Genomic DNA, 17,900 nt, shown 5'->3' with positions numbered 1-17,900 from the left:
GTGAACGAGGGGTGTTATTTAGAACATTTGTGTGGTATTAACTAGTGTTCTCACAGGTTGAAATGAGCCACTAGCCCTTTGGACTTCTTATTTTCTCTCTTGCTGAATGTGGCTTAGGCAAACACTTTTCTTCCTGTAGAAGACTCTTGATTGAGCTTCTGAAACACTGACCACTTCTGTATATGCATTCACATATTTTCCTCCTTTTTCAACATTTCCTTGACTTTTTGAGAGTTTTCTTTAGACTAATTACCCTCAATTGATTTAGACCCACATTTAGATGACTTCAGACAGTACTCATGCTTAGGAGCGAAGATCAAAGACTTCTCTGAGCACTAGATTTTATTGCTAATTTTCTGTATTGATGTAACTGAACTTCTGGTTTGCCTTATGCTGATTCACCTAAACTTCTTCAGGTAATTTGGTTATCCTGTTGTCATCTTGTAGCTCTACAGCATGTTTTTGACATTGGTTTATATTAGCCTGACTGTTAACTTGTGTTAAAATCCTTAACTAGATTCTTAGTCCTCATTGTGTGGCCAGTCAGGTTACCCTGTTAATTAAAACTATTTGCCTAAGGTTAACTCTTTTCACCTCTCATGTTGACTTTAAAAGATCCATTGGATAAACAAGTGGAGGAGGATGGCTTAGTGCTACATCACATGCATGTATATTTGTCATCAAACTTTTTTTCAACAATGCTGTTCCGCATCAGCAAACAGGCACTTTTCTCTTTTTGTTGAAGTGAAACAGCATCTGGAAAATTATTTGGCAAAGCCAAAAGGCTAACGCCATTAAAAGGTAAGGCCTATTCGGCTTTACCAGCCCTTATATTCATTTGACAGCATCTCTGTCTTCGGCATTTTACATATGGATTGCTAAGCCTTCTCTGATTACCCCCCTTTTTATGTGTACATACACACCGAGCATCTGGATTCCCTTCCTGCTAGCATGGTGCTGTGTAGCAGCCTATATGTTTTAGTCCCGTGGCACTTCCTATACCCCTCCAATTGGACTACCCATAACCCAAACCATCCACATAGATCTCTGCCTCTAGCTTAATACAAATCATAAAATATAAAATGGAACTTGAACAGTACATTATAATCACCAGTTAATTACTATTATATTTTGTGCAGCTATCTCTCACACCTCTTCCATCAGGTTGCTAGTCATTACGCCCCCAAAGCAAGAAAAGACCTCCTCTTTATTCACTCACACGCAACACCAAAATGCTTACCGCACACGATCACAACATACACAGCATTCTGCCAACCATGACCCCCCACACAGTCATGTGCTTCCCACCCAATAACACAAATGGCACCCAATAACAGGAAGTGCTATATAAAAGATACAGTATAAAACAATGCAGTACTACCCCTGACATACCTGCACATCTCTTGCTTCCTTACTTTTCCCTCCAGCGAGAGGGGCTCATGATCCAGAGCCCTCAGTGGGATAACATCAGAGCTCTAGAGACATATTCTCAATGTTTGAATCTCATTGAATGGATGTTTTCTCTATCAAGATTACTGTATTGCTTTAAACTATACATTTGGATTTAAAGAATATCTGGAGTGATAGAGGCAGTTCCACACAATGGATCAGCACAAGACCTGCCTCTTTCTTAGGTGAACTCAAGACAGACTCTCTCCTTTTGTACAGCGATTACTCAATGGTCCCTTTGTGGCCTATTAAAGCAAATTTAAAAAACTTGGGTCCAGTTCCCTTGCAGACCATTGACTTCATATTTAAGCACAGAAGTCCGTCTTTGGGTCAAAGATCGTTTTTGTGACCTGAGACCTTCTTTGATGCTCTTTTCTTGAAAGTGTTTAATACCTTAATTTTGTGAATCACTCATGGGTGAGTTCCTGTAAGCGTTGGCCTCAACTCTTTCTTTTAGAATTTTCTCCATTCCTTTCTTCAAAAGTCAGGCTGATTAGGTCTTCTGATTCCATACTGTCTCAGTTGAATATTACAAAACCTTCATCCCATCTCAGAATTGTGTACTTCTATACATACTAGTTTGGTTACTTGTACACCAGAATTCGATTTCATAAATTACCTCCAACTTATCATTAGCCTTGAAAAAGCCCTTTTTGATGAATCACATATCAGATGCAGTAACTGTTGTTCGAGTGGTAGAACAATCCTAAGTTACATCATTGTCTCTTATGTGATTCTATATAAAATGTACATGTGTTTCCCCCTGGGCTTCACCATCACAACAATTTTGATTGTTCTGTAATTCTTTAACATTTGTTTGGATTAATAAACGTGACATTTTTGGAACAATTTCATTTCTTTGGAGGAATCTTCAAGATCTAACACTGTACATATACTTATTGTTTGGTGTGCCCCTTACCAATCTTGTTTGAGTCACAGCATCCTACTGCTTTTGTTGATTTATCTTTGTAAAAAAGTGTTGTATTCTGTTTTCCAGTATGTTCTACTTGCCTGCAATGGATGCCAAGCATATCTGCTTGCTTGGTTGGGCCAAGTGTTGGTATCCAGATGACTGAGCATGGTAAATAAGAATGCAAAAAAAAAATCAGAAACAGAAAGATGATGAAAAGCCAAAGCGGGAAGAGTGATGTTATGTCCCAAAAAAGCACTAACTCCTCTCATGGACTTATAAGACATACGTTTTAATGTCTGAAGCTTTCTACCATTACACCTCCACTTCTCCCGGTGTCAGCGGTTTATCTGCCCCACATTCTACATTCCGTGTTGAATGCTTAGCTTACATGACAACAGCAGAACACACGATAGAGCTAAAAACAACACATGCCTCCTTCTTTTTAATACATTGAAAATATTACACTTCTTATTATCAAAACACAAATCTTATACTACATAAGCAAATTATGTATAATAAAATTATAATTGTTACTATTATTTACAGCATTCCCAGACATAAAATGATATGTACTCTCGAATACTTCCAAAGCAGTCTATCTTTTTTCACAACCAAAGTCTTTAAACCATATGGGTGGTTTCCTTTATATCACTCCCTCCTTTGTTCTCCCTTTTCCCACAACATAAGTTCTCTCCTCTCTTACACTTAAACTGCATTTCTTAGTGCTTGATCCTACTTCCCTTACGTCTTCCAGTGTTTTTTTGTTTACATCATTGGTTGCTTTACTTGAATCTGTGTCCATATGAGCACCTTTGATGTAACCTTTAACCTCGAATTCCAGTCATTGAAAATCCCCTTTGAATCTACAAGCATCCCCTGTTTCCTTACTTACTTTAGCCATTTGTTTCAAATTCCATACTTTACCACTGCTTACTTTAACCACATTATTCAACACTTCTACCACCTCCACTGGTTCATAGAATTGACTTTTCCCCTTGCCCACTTTACAATGTTGACTGGTTTTACACCATGTTGTTCATCATATAATTTTTTCATTGGAGCATGTTTCTCAACCACCCAGTGTTGAAGTGCCTCAAGTAACCATCGCTCCACACATGAAGCTTGTCTCCAATTCGAAATTTTACTTTGATCTGGGTTTTTGACCTCTCATTATCACGAACGGTGCAACATCATTCCTCATTACTCTATATGCCCACACAGCTTTGAGCACGTGTACCTCCTAGTCTACCTCACTAGCCATTGCTGTATGAAAAATTCCCTGAACAACCCGGTTGAACCTCTCAACCATACCATTTCCACTCAGGTTGTAGAGGGAGGTAATTTTGTGTTGAACTCCGATACTTTTAAAATACTCTTTAGTTGCATTAGATACAAAGTGGACTCAATTATCTCTTAAATCTGTTTTAGGTTATCCTTCACCTATTGGACCTAAGAAATCAATTGCCACTAATTCCATCGGTTGCTTAGGAACAACATTTCCATACATGGAAGACCTTAACATTTTCAATATCTTGTCTGCACTAGAACAATTAGAACATTCTCTTACAAACCTTTCTACTTTTACATCTACATTTGGGCACCAAAACAAATCCCTTACAACTCCTTTCACTCTCACAATGCCAAATTGTCCTTCAGGACATAATTCAGTAATATTCTTTTGCAAACCTTTTGGAGGAACAATCCTTTCACCTTTTAAGATGGTACCATGGACAACAGAAACTGTGGACAAACTTCCCAAAATGGCTTAGCCAATGAATGGAAATTCTTCTTTTTAGGCCAACCTTCCTGTATGTACTTCTTAATCAGTATCAATAATTCACCCTTGTCGTATTCAGCCATCCATTCTTCCTTAAATACCACATAACCACCATCACCATGAACAAAAGCTATCTGAAAATATTCCATACTTCATCTTCACATTCTTTCAATTTGACTGGCAACCTAGATAAACAGTCTGAGGCCACATTATCTTTTCCAGGCAAATACACTATTTTGTGACAATAATCCTGCATTTTCAAAGACAGTCTGGCATTTCTAGCAGAAGCACTAACGGTGCCTTCTGTTGTTAACAATTACACAAGATGTTTGTGATCACAAAGAATGGTTACAGGTTTCCCCCATACAAAAGCCCTAAAATGATCTAGTGCCCATGTGCATGCTAATGCCTCCTTCTCGATTATTGGGTATCTTTTCTCTGTTGGTGATAAAGCCCTAGAAGCAAAGGCTATTAGCAATTCTCTCCCTTATAAATCCTTTTGGCGTAGCACAGCTCGTAATCCATTATTGCTAGCATCTGTTCGGATGCAGCAGTTTAAATTTAGGTCTAAGCACTACAAGGCAGGATTTTTGTAATTCCTTAGACCATTCAAACTTAATTTTGTTCTTTAACAATTGCCGTAAGTAAAAGCTTTTCTCAGCAAATTTTGGAATAAATTTTGTACATTATTCCACTAACCTCAAAAACAATCTGGCAGTATCTTTACTGGTAGGGGTTTGAGTCATCTTTATTGGATTAACCCCTTTACCGCCATGGACGTAGTGGTGACGTCCATGGCTGCGCCTGTGTGGCGCCATGGACGTAACCATTACGTCCATATACCGGCCCTCGGGGAAGCGCTAGTGTTCTCCCCGAGGGCTGCCCCCGCACTGCCCCAAGTCAGGGCTGGAAGGGGAATCGCTTCCCCTTCCACCCCCGACCCCCCCACGACCCCCAGTGACGTCGGATGATGTCAGCACGCAAAAGGTCACCTCCCATCGCGCTGGAAGCATTTTTGCAGCGTGATTGCGGAAGAGAAATGCTTAGCATTTCTCTTCTGCTCGGGAGGAGGGGGTCAGCAGAGACATGAAAGGAAAGGCCTTTCCTTTCCTTTAATGTTTCTACAAGCATTTCTGCTGCCCCATCGCGGTGCGATCGGGCAGCAGAAATGCCCAATAGACACCAGGGATTTATTTTTTGGTAATGGACATAAGGGGAGCGGCCCCTTGGGCAAGGGCCGCTCCCCAGGGAGCCAAATAATTTTAGCCCATTTCTGCCCTCCCTGGAGGCAGACCGGCCTGATATAGTTTGGTCGATCTGCCCCCGGTCGGGGGTGGGGGGGGTGGCAGAAAACCCCCTAGACACCAGGGATTTCTTTTTTTTCTTTTTTTTCTTTTTTTTCTTTTATGTATAGGGAGCGACCCCTTCAGCAAGGGTCACTCCCTGGGGGCCAAATTGTTTCTAGGCCATTTCAGCTCCCCCTAGGGGCAGATTGGCCTAATATAATATTTTAAATGAACAAAAGGGGAGCGGCTCCTTGGGGCAAATAATTTTTATGCCATTTCTGCACCTTCGGGCGTCTAGTTTTCAGAAATGTCTGGGTTTGGTAGGTTTCCCTAGATTGCTGCTGAGCCCAGGACCAAAAACGCAGGTTGCCCCCCCCAAAAAAACAGGTAGTTTTGTATTTGATAATTTTGACCTACTCACACAAGTGAGGTATAATTTTTATCAGGAGACTTGGGGGAACGCTGGGTGGAAGGAAATTTGTGGCTCCTCTCAGATTCCAGAATTTTTCGTCACCGAAATGTGAGGAGAAAGTGTTTTTGTAGCCAAATGCTGAGTTTGCAAAGGATTCTGGGTAACAAAACCTGGTGAGAGCCCCACAAGTCACCCTAGCTTGGATTCCTCTAGGTGTCTAGTTTTAAAAAATGCACAGGTTTGGTAGGTTTCCCTAAGTGCCGGCTGAGCTAGTGGCCAAAATCCACAGGTAGGCACTTTGGAAAAAAACACCTCTGTTTTCTTTGGGAAAATGTGATGTGTCCACGTTGTCTTTTGGGGCATTTCCTGTCGCAGGCGCTAGACCTACCCACACAAGTGAGGTATCATTTTCATTGGGAGACATGGGGGAATGCTGGATGGAAGGAAATTTGTGGCTCCCCTCAGATTCCAGAACTTTGTGTCACCGAAATGTGAGGAGAAAGTGTTTTTTAGCCAAATTTTGAGGTTTGCAAAGGATTCTGGGTAACAAAACCTGGTGAGAGCTCCACAAGTCCCCCATCTTCGATTCCCCTAGGTGTCTAGTTTTAAAATATGCACAGGTTTGGTAGGTTCCCTAGGTGCCGGCTGTGCTAGAGGCTAAATCCACAGGTAGGCACTTTGGAAAAAACACCTCTGTTTTCTTTGGGAAAATGTGATGTGTCCACATTGTGTTTTGGGGCATTTCCTATCGCGGGTGCTAGGCCTACCCACACAAGTGAGGTATCATTTTTATCTGGAGACTTGGGGAAATGCTGGGTGGAAGGAAATAGGAAATGTGTGGCTCCTCTCAGTTTCCAGAACTTTCTGTCACCGAAATGAGAGGAAAAAGTGTTTTTTGGCCAAATGTTGAGGTTTGCAAAGGATTCTGGGTAACAGAACGTGGTCAGAGCCCCACAAGTCACCCCATCTTCTATTCCCCTAGGTGTCTAGTTTTCAAAATGCACAGGTTTGGTAGGTTTCCCTAGGTGCCGGCTGAGCTAGAGGCCAAAATCCACAGGTAGTCACTTTGCAAAAAACACCTCAGTTTTCTTTGGGAAAATGTGATGTGTCCAAGTTGTGTTTTGGGGGATTTCCTGTCGTGGGCGCTTGACCTACCCACACAAGTGAGGTATAATTTTTATCTGGAGACTTGGAGAGGTGCTGGGTGGAAGGAAATTTGTGGCTCCTCTCAGATTCCAGAACTTTCTGTCACCGAAATGAGAGGAAAAAGTGTTTTTTTGGCCAAATTTTGAGGTTTGCAAAGGATTCTGGGTAACAGAACCTGGTCAGAGCCCCACACGTCATCCCATCGTGGATTCCCCTAGGTGTCTAGTTTTCAAAAATGGAGAGGTTTGGTAGATTTCCCTAGGTGCTGGCTGAGCTAGAGGCCAAAATCCACAGGTAGGCACCTCTGTTTTCTTTGGGAAAATTTGATGTGTCCATGTTGTGTTTTGGGGCATTTCCTGTCGCAGACATTAGGCATACCCACACAAGTGAGGTATCATTTTTATCAGGAGACTTGAGGGAACGCTGGGTGGAAGGAAATTTGTGGTTCCTCTCAGAATCCAGAACTTTCTGTCACCGAAATGTGAAGAGAAAGTGTTTTTTTAGCCACATTTTGAGGTTTGCAAAGGATTCTGGGTAAGAAAACATGGTGAGAGCCCCATAAGTCACCCCATCTTAGATTCCCCTAGGTGTCTAGTTTTAAAAAATGCATAGGTTTGGTAGGTTTCCCTACGTGCCGGCTGAGCTAGAGGCTAGAGGCCCAAATCTACAGCTAGGCACTTTGCAAAAACATGATGTGTATCCATGTTGCGTTTCCTGCCGCGAGCATCAGGTCTACCCACGCAAGTGAGGTACCATTTTTATTGGGAGACTTGGGGAAACACAGAATAGCAAAACAAGTGTTATTGCCCCTTGTCTTTCTCTTAATTTTTCACTTCCAAATGTAAGACAGTGTGTAAAAAAGATGTGTAATTGAGAAATGCCCTGTAATTCACATGCTAGTATGGGCACCCCGGAATTCAGAGATGTGCAAATAAGCACTGCTTCTCAACACCTTATCTTGTGCCCATTTTGGAAATACAAAGATTTCTTCATACCTATTTTTCACTCTTTATATTTCAGCACATGAATTGCTGTATACCCGGTATAGAATGAAAACCCATTGCAAGGTGCAGCTCATTTATTGGATCTGGGTACTTAGAGTTCGTGATGAACGTACAAGCCCTATATATCCCCGCAACCAAAAGAGTCCAGCAGTCGTAACAATATATTGGTTTGAAAAATTTGACATTGCAGGAAAAAGTTACAGAGTAAAACAGAGAAAATGGCTACTTTTTCACGTCAATTTTTAATTTTTTTATTTCAGTTGTTATTTTCTGTAAGAAACCCTTGTAGGATCTAAACAAATTACCAATTGCTGAATTCAGAACATTGTCTAGTTTACAGAAATGTTTAGGTTTTTGGGATCCAGCATTGGTTTCACACCCATTTCTGTCACTGACTGGAAGGAGGCTGAAAGTACAAACAATCATAAAAATGGGGTATGTCCCAGTAAAATGCCACAGTTGTGTTGAAAAATTGGGTTTTCTGATTCAAGTCTGCCTGTTCCTGAAATCTGGGAAGCTGGTGGTTTTAGCACCACAAACCCTTTGTTAATGCTATTTTCAGGGAAAAAAACCACAAGCCTTCTTCTGCAGCCCTTTTTTCCAATTTTTTTAAAAAAAACTAATTTTTCACTGTATTTTGGATAATTTCCTGGTCTCCTTCAGGGGAACCCACAAAGTCTAGGTACCTCTAGAATCCCCAGGATGTTGGAAAAAAGAGTACGCAACTTTGGTGTGGGTAGCTTATGTGGACAAAAAGTTATGTGGGCCTAAGCGCGAACTGCCCCAAATAGCCAAAGAAAGGCTTGGTACCTGAGGGGGAAAAGGCCTGGCAGCAAAGGGGTTAATCAAAGATGCCTTTTGTCTGACACCCTCAGTTGTAGCCTCATGTCCTAAATACGTGACACAGGCTCTATCTAATTTGCATTTAGAAAACTCCACTGTTAATCCACTATTAGTCAAGATTTCCAAAACTTTCCGCAATCTTAAGTCAAGTTTTTTTTTGTCGTTTCCAAAGATCAAAATATTGTCTTGGAAAAAAAATACCAAAAAATTGAACATGAGTCGTTGGAAGACTGCAGAGACTGAAGAGAGTCCAAAGGACATCCTCTTGAATTGAAAACACCCAAACGGTGCAATGAACACTGTGTAGTTCATGGAGTCCGGTGTCAAGGAGATTTGGTGGTAAGCTGCCGACAGATCTATTGTAGAAAATAACTTCGCCCCTTTAAGGCACATGAACATTTCATTTATCTTTGGTAAAGGAAACCTATCAGTTACTATGCTGTAATTCAAATGACACAAATCCACAATCATTTTCCGATAGCTGCCTCTGGCCACAGCTGATGGAGAAATCCATTCAGAAGCTTCTATTTGCTCAATTACATCTAACGTCACCAACTTGTCTAGCTCTTTTGATACCTCCCCTCTTACTGCGATCAGTACATTCCTTATCCTGTGTACTTTCAGAACAGCATTGTTTTTCACAATTATGCAATGCTCTAATCCTTTCAAATTGCCCAAGGTTGTGTTAAAAACTGATGGAAAATTTCACAATATCTCCTTTGCAATATTAGATACATCATCTACGACTTTCACTTTTTCATAGCTACCTGGGTCAAGAATAATGTGCAATTTTCCTTGATCAACCTAACCAAGTATGGGGGACCTTTTGTTTCTACATACAATTTGCACCTTGTGTATCTGTTTTTGAACCTAAAGGTCAACCACCTATAACCCAAGATGTCAATATTTTCCCCGCTATAACCTTGTGGTTGTATATCTGGTACACATAAATCCTTGCCACTTTTACCTATAAATTTGTCTTTCCACAAATCCTCATTTATAATTGTGTAGGGTGAATCTGAATCACCAAAGATTTTTATTTCTATACCACCAATGCTCATCTGACGCACAGGTTTTTTTTAAAATGTATTCATCACTTATGTTTAGGATCAATTTGTTAGGTTTCATGATGGTGTCATATCCATTGTTATCAATCTCTTCCTCATCGTCTTCCTCATGTTCAGTACTTTCCAGCATACACTTAATATTTTTTTTTTCATTTTGCTAATTTTGGCAAAATGTCCAACAATGCCATAATTTGTGAATTTTTTTTTCAATGCAGGACAACTTTTGTTATAGGCAAATTGATCTTTACTGTCACACCTATAATATCGTCATTTATCTTTTGAGACAGATTTAGGTTGACTGGGGAATACTATGGGTTTATGGTTTACTCTACAAACTACATCCGTTCCTTTGTCGTTAGATAATAACTCTTGTGCACATCTGTCATCTATTTCTGCTTTCTGCACAATATTCGTAACATTTCTAGTGGGGAATCTACATTCGCTCATAACCTTTCTTGGATAGCTTGGTTGTATACATGCATGACTAGTTGTTCTCTGATCAAGTCATCTTGTAGTACCCCAAATTTGCCGCCAATAGACAACTTTCTAAGTTTCACAACTTCGTTGTGAACTGATTCTCCTGCATTTTGTTTGTGCTGGAAAACATTATATTTTGTTACACCAATACATACTTTTAGCGTGAAATAACTATTTAGATCCTCCAATGCTGCATTGAATACATTAGAGTCACCTTCCGTTGGAGCTTTTAACATTTGATTGTACACTTTTAAGCCATAAGGACCCAAAGACTGCAGTAATATTCTTTTCCTTTGTTCTGTGGACCTCTTACCAGACTCATCCACTGTGGTTATGTAGTTGATAGAATAATCCTTCCATTCTGGCCATTTGAGAGTAGGTTCAGCCCCAGATGGCCAAAAGGCATGAGGTGGGCTTATACTGAAATTTTGAGTAGCCTGTGGAAATGTACTTTCCTCTTATCAAGTACTGAATCAATTTATGCTTTTACCTTTTTTTAAAACATACTTGTATCTGTATAATAAAATATATCCACTCGGTTTGTGTAAAATCGCCTGTTATGTTTCAAATCCAGTGTCTGTATTTGTTCAGTATACAGTAAATATGCTATTGCCCTGTATTTCCAAGATGGCAGGTACTAGGTGTCATGTAGCATGACCTGCGTGTCATGCTCTGTGCAACATGAAGAGCACGTTCTTCCTTACTCTGCCCTTGAGATTCTATGTCAGGACCGGAGGCTTGATTATGCTTCTCTTTCTATGCATTTATTTTTTACAGCAGCCAATAAAAATCATTTAGTACAAAAACTACATTTCCCATAACTAAGATCACGTGACCAACCATAGAGTATGGGCTATATAACTCCAAGTCCTGAACATTCGTTCTCTTTCTTTGCTGCTCGGCAGCCAGTTAAGTCCTCTCTGTTTCTTTTCCATATTTTGAGCGCACGGATCTGTGTCTTAGCGGCTGTTCTGCGCGCGCGTGTGCGTGTTATTCCGGCTCATTTACGCTGGTATCTGTTAACCTCCGTTTTCCATTTCAGGTCGGGAGCGCTTCGGTCTCCCTAGGGCGCGAGTCCCTCGCAGTCCCTAATTTCAGTGGAGCAGGAGTGGAGCCGGTCGCGGCCGCCATCTTGGATGGCCGCAACCTTTACAGTCTAGTCTTCGGACTAGTTTCACTGCGGCGCACATGCGCTTAAGCCTTTTTCCTTCAGGTCTATCAGCGAGGAGACTGGGGAGAGCGTTAGCGGTGCGCTTCACCGCTTGGTTGCCTCCTTTTCCCCAGAGTATTGTTCAGTGCTCCTCAGGCAGTGATAGTGGCTCCTGACGCCCTGGTACCTTTCTTGGGCCAGGGTAGTAAAATTTGAATAGGCTCTGCCTAGAGTGTTTGGCAGGCGTCTCCCTCCACTCTCTAACTAATACCTCGTCTGCAGGGGCCACACTCCCCCTTGAATTATAGCCCTGATATAAATATTTGATACATATACCTTTTCTAAAAAATATATATAACTTTACCTTTTTTGTGTGGGGTCTTTGCCTTCAGAAACAGGCAGTGTGGAGCAGTATGACCCTTTTGAGGCGCAGGGAGAAAACCAGGACATGGGTCCTTCTTTTGAAGACAGCCTCGTCGAGGCTCTGGACTCTAATGTCCAATACTTTGTCACTAAAGCCTTGGCGAAGGCTTTAGGACCATTGACCTCGCAACTGAAGGGGTTTGCGCGTCAGCAGGGCTGGTTCCCTTCCCTGCCATTCTCAGAATCATCTTCTCAAATTCCTAATCCTGGTGGCAAAGCTAAAGGAAAGTCCCAGGGCAAACGTTGGCACTCTGATGCCTTTGAACAGTTTTCAGCCTCCGTACGGGCGGATCATGGCTATAGCCACTCTTCGCAAGCGTCTTCTTCCAACGATAATTACCCAGACGCTCTGAGTTCGAACTCCTCGTCTCAAGATTCGTCCGACAGCGATCAAGCTGATCTTCCAGGTCCCAGTAAGAAACGGCGTCGGGACTGCGATTCCGATCCCGGCCCAAGCCCTCCTAAAGTTCTCACCTTCGATCCCACGGAGATCGTCCATCCCAGGTCTTCCAACTGGGTTCCTCTTTGTTAGAAATGGGGTTTCTGGTTGGCTAGGGTATGCACCTCAGCCAGGCAGAACTTACCCACTCTAGTCAGGGCAAGGGAGTTACACGTCCAAGATAACCCCTGTTCACCCCCTTGGTAGCTTGGCACGAGCAGTCAGGCTTAACCCGGAGGCAATGCGTAAAGCGTTTGCACAACACACACATACATGTGACGCAATATCCCCACCACAAAGGAAACACAACACCAGATTATATGAAAATATACTGTATTGTACACAACGTAATCATTAGACCAACATCACATAACAGTACTATCCTGCTACCTTAGCAGTTGTCAGAACATTACACATTAGTTACTCTGCAAACTAGCAGTAGTCACACATAACACACAGGTTACTCAGTATTCTGCAACATAAGCAGTAGTCAGGAAACACGTAATCACATTAGAACACTTGTCATAAGAATATCATAAAACGCCCATAGTAGGAACATTAGAAAACCTATGGCAAGTTAGGGAACCATATTAGCAAGTCACGCCCATAAAAGGAACATGTGCACACATATGTAAAAGCATCATAGAACAGGTAGGCAATATATCATAATAGCAAAGTCTGTAGAAAGAACTTTAGATTAGGAACATATTGGTCCATTTAAAAGTACCTGTCTTGATGGGGAGGCACTTCCAGTGCCTAGAACAACTAATGGGGCCCCCGGCGCTCCTCTGCGCAAAAACGGGGGCCTCCCTCAACATGGCAGACCGAGAGGGGCGGCACGCACCCTCTCTGAATTTTTGACGGGCCCCTTCTTGGACCCGTGATCACTGGGGGGCCCCCCGGGCCTCCACCGGCCCTCTCCAAGGGGGGGCCCAAGTCAGGGAAATCCTTTAAAGGGGGAGGGGGGCGCCTCGCGCTCCCTCCTGGCAAAGATGTAAAAGATCGTTGCAGGGGTCAGGGGCCACAGCACCCTGCCCCTGGGAACAACTAAACAAGAAGGAGCACAGGGCTGGTGGGCCCAGCTACAGGCCAGCACAAGGGGTGCAGATGGTGGCAGTTCCTCCTAGTGACCAGGCAGGTCACAGGTCAGCACAGCAGCAGCAGTCCATGGCGGTTTCCTGGTGAGTCCATTCATCAGCGTTCTGTGTCCAGTTTCAAGTTCCAAGAATGTTCAAATTGTGGGGAAAATTCCCCTGTACTTATAGTCAGTTCTTACAGTGTTTTACAATGGTAGGGAGAGGAGGTTCCAGCCAGTTACAACTGGTTCTGGGAGTGCCCCCTCTCTCCTTTCAGCACAGGCTCCAAACATCAGTGGGGGGTTAACGACCCTATTGTGTGAGGCCAGGGCACAGTCTTTACAAATGCAGGTGTGCCCCGCCTCTCCCTTCTCTCAGCCCAGGAAGACTATTCAGTATGCAGATGCACCTCGGTGACACCTCCACCCTCCCTGTGTACAGGCTGTCTGAAAAGTATGCACAAAGCCCCAACTGTCACTCTGCCCAGACGTGGATTGGAGTCAAGCTGCAAAACACCAGAATTATAAGCACAGATAAATGCGCACTTTCTAGAAGTGGCATTTCTGTGATAGTAATAAAAAATACACCCACACCAGTAAGCAGTATTTATTATCACCATCACAACCATACCAAACACGCCTACGCTACCCCTCATAAATCAGACAATACCCCTTACACATAAGGCAGGGCATTTCTAATGCAATCCTATGAGAAGGCAGCACTCACAGCAGTGAGACACCAAGTTAGGCTGTTTGTCACTACTAGGACAGGCCATGCAATATGGCACATGTCCTGCCTTTCTACATACATGGCACCCTGCCCATAGGGCTAGCTAGGGCGTACTTTAGGGGTGACTTACATGTAGTAAAAGGGGAGTTCTGGGCCTGGCAAGTAAATTTAGATGCCAGGTCCCTGTGGCAGAAAACTGTGCACACAGGCCCTGCGCTAGCAGGCCTGAGACAGGTTTGAAAGTCTACTTCAGTGGGTGGCGCAAGAAGCGCTGAAGTCCCACTAGTAGTATTTAATTTACAGGCCCTGGGTATAGAGATACCACTGTACAAGGGACTTATAGGTAAATTAAATATGCCAATTAGGTATAAGCCAATCATACCAACTTTAGATGGGAGAGCACCTGCACTTTAGCACTGGTCAGCAGTGATAAAGTGCTCAGAGTCCTAGAGCCAACAGCGAGAGGTCAGAAAAACCAGGAGGAAGAAGGCAAAAAGACTAGGGATGACCATGCGTATGGCCAAAAGTCCAACACAACCCCCTACCAGCCAAAAGCCAGGGGAGAACAATCAATACCTTGATGTACTTCCCTGATTGGGGCGATAGAACAAGGACCCAGGCCCACAACAGCAGGGGCATGATCCAGTTCTACGCCTTCCTGACTCCACTGGGATCTCTCTGTCAATGCGTCCCAGGCAGCCTAGACCAACCCACGGGGATTCTCTAGCTGCCAATGGCCAGAACCAGGCCCCAGGCCATCTAAGAGCCTCTGGTCTCTGAAACCATAATGAGTGGGGGGCGGTAGCCCCAGGTACAAAGCAACCTGTCTCCACTCCATTTCCGATCAGTTCAGGGGCTCTACCCTGCCACTGATCCACCAACCTAGGGTCCGCACCCATAGGTTCTACAGGGGCTAGAGGCGAGGCTCTCCTCCCTCTACCCCTCCTTCTAGGATCCCGCCCTCCTCTCCTAGGAGGGGTATCACCAGAATCCACACTTGCCAGGGTGCTGGGTACAGCAGCCCTGCACAACTTTCTCGCCAACCCAGGATCACTACCTGGCGACTGACCACCCAACCTAGGGACGACACCCTTGGGTTGCACCGGGGTCCGGGGCGGGCTTCCCCCTCCCTGAACCCCACTTCCAGAGTCCTGCGTCTCCCCACCTCGGGAGAAGCCACCAGAATTTTTTACACGGGGGGTGAGCACACTAACCGCCCCCCCAACCAGATCAGAGTTTACCCCCTGAACCTGTCTATCTAGTCCAGGGACGACACCCTTAGACTGGACCATTGCCCAGCGAACCAGGACTTCCTTGGGAGCACACCTACCCCCTACCAGATCAGAGTTTACCCCCTGAATCTGGCAATTCAACCCAGAGTCACTACCCTGCGGTTGAACCACTGCCTGGCGCACCAGGACTTCCTTGGGAGCACACGTACTCCCCATCAGGTCAGAGTTTACCCCCTGAACCTGATCATCCAACCCAGAGTCACCACCCTGCGGTTGAATCATTGCCTGGCGCACCAGGACTTCCTGGGGGGCACACCTACCCCCCACCAGGGAAACACTTTCCCCAAGGGCCACACAAGAGTCTGGCTGGCGCAGGTCTCCTGACCTCTGCCCATCGGCCAGAGTCTGGATTCCCCCCAGCCCAGAAATGGTCTCACCAAGGTCATTCCTGGGGGGCTCTGCTCTCAGAGCTGACCCCTGACCCTCCAGGTTCTCCACTGGGGCCCGCAGCCCCCTCTCAACCCTATGCCTGGATTTCCGCCTCCTCCGCTGTAGAGCGAGACTACCAGACACCAGGACCGGCGGAACGCTATCACCAGCCACCCGCCTAAGTCCTAATGACAAAATGGGATCCTTCTGAACAGCTGGCCCTACGGCACAGGTTAGGCTCACCTCCTGGCGTTCACTCACGGAGCCTTCAGGGGCCTGGGGCGGTATCTTGGGCACCTTGGGCCTCAGCCCAGCCCCATTCCCTCTCCTCAGAGATGGGACATGGGGTCCCTCACCCATCCCAGTCCACTGGGACCTACCTGGGACACTCCATTCCTTTCCCACCACACCTTGTTGGGAAACACCTAGACCACTCTCATTAGGGACACCCCCTAATGCCACACCAGACCCTCTGGTACACAACCAGAAGTCTGCCTCCTTTGCGAGCTCCCTGGGGTCAGAGAGCTCACACACTGACAAGTGTTGGCGTAACTCTGAAAAACAACAACGAAACAGGTGCTCTCTGAGAATAAGATTAAACAGCCCTTCAAAATTGTTTACTGTGCTACCCTTCACCCATCCATCTAGTGCAATGCAGCAATCCTCCACAAACTCCTCCCAAGACTGGTGGGACAGTTTCTTACCACCCCTAAACCTTTTTCTGTATTCCTCAGGGGAAAAACCATACTTCACAATCACTGTGTTCTTCACAGCGGAGTACCCCTCCCTGTCACTCTCTTCTAGAGTCAGTAGGGCATCCCTCCCCTCCTCAGGAATAAAACTCCCTAGGCCAGTTCCCCAATCCTTCTCAGGGATCCTGCGCTCTACCAGAGCCTTCTCATATTCCTTTAACCACTGACGTATGTCACCCCCCTCTTGGAACCTAGGTACCAGATCTATGGGTATGTGAGGAACATCTTTGCTACAGCACTGTACATTGCTGCCACCACTGGACTCCACCTGCAGCGCTGGTGAGTCCAGAACCTTCAGACTGCGCTCTAGAGCGAGTCTTTCTCTGGCAAAGGCCCTCTCTGCCTCTGCCATTCTCTCCTGTACTAAGGCCTTCTCTACCTCAGCCCTTCTCTCCTCAACAGCTAGGCGCGCTAACTGCAACTTCAGGTCCCTCTCTTCCCGCCTATCTCTTAGCTCATCAGGCGTCAAGGAATGAGAGGTAGCCCTGCTTCTTACACTGGACCCAGCAAGGGACTCCCTATCACTGGGGCCTTCCCTGTCAACTGGCGTCCCCAACCGGTCATTCTCACCCTCCTGATCAGTCTCTCTACCACTCTCTAGGGATGAGGTCTGGGAGCCCTCCCACTGGGAACCCTTGCTACACTCAGGATCCTCTGGGTACCCCCTACGCACACTCCCTCCCTGGGTAAATGTCACAAACCTTTCAAAGAAATTCAGAGATCTCCTGAGGTCCCCTTCTACAGGCAGCCCTCTCTCTCTACAGAACCCCTCTAATTCCCCCTGCGTGTAAAACAGCAGGTCCTCTAAATCAAAGGTAAGCCCCATCTTAAAAAGGTACAAATAACTCAACTGTGACAATCACAATACCCAAGCGTGAGAACTGAAAACAGGAAAAATGACCAAAGAGAGAAAGTTAAGAGAAGCCAAACATGTGATGGTCTAAACGCAATCTTTGTAGTGAAATAATGAGTCACAATGGTATTGTGCAAGCGCAAGTCCTATCCCTTCGCTGCTTCCAATGTTAGAAATGGGGTTTCTGGTTGGCTAGGGTATGCACTTCAGCCAGGCAGAACTTACCCACTCTAGTCAGGGCAAGGGAGTTACACGTCCAAGATAACCCCTGCTCACCCCCTTGGTAGCTTGGCACGAGCAGTCAGGCTTAACCCGGAGGCAATGCGTAAAGCGTTTGCACAACACACACATACATGTGACGCAATATCCCCACCACAAAGGAAACACAACACCAGATTATATGAAAATATACTGTATTGTACACAACGTAATCATTAGACCAA

The 17,900-nt window shown here is 44.8% G+C and overlaps 1 protein-coding gene across 1 annotated transcript in view; it reads right to left on the bottom strand.

The window, feature by feature from the left end:
* LOC138279655 (cytosolic non-specific dipeptidase-like) overlaps window positions 1–17,900 on the bottom strand; it is a 280,513-nt gene that overhangs the window by 65,076 nt on the left and 197,537 nt on the right. The window lies entirely within an intron of this gene.

This window comes from Pleurodeles waltl, chromosome 2_2, assembly GCF_031143425.1.
Source record: "Pleurodeles waltl isolate 20211129_DDA chromosome 2_2, aPleWal1.hap1.20221129, whole genome shotgun sequence".
NCBI lineage: Eukaryota > Metazoa > Chordata > Amphibia > Caudata > Salamandridae > Pleurodeles > Pleurodeles waltl.
Note: the sequence above shows the minus strand (reverse complement) of the source record. Positions and strands in the feature narration are given on the sequence as shown.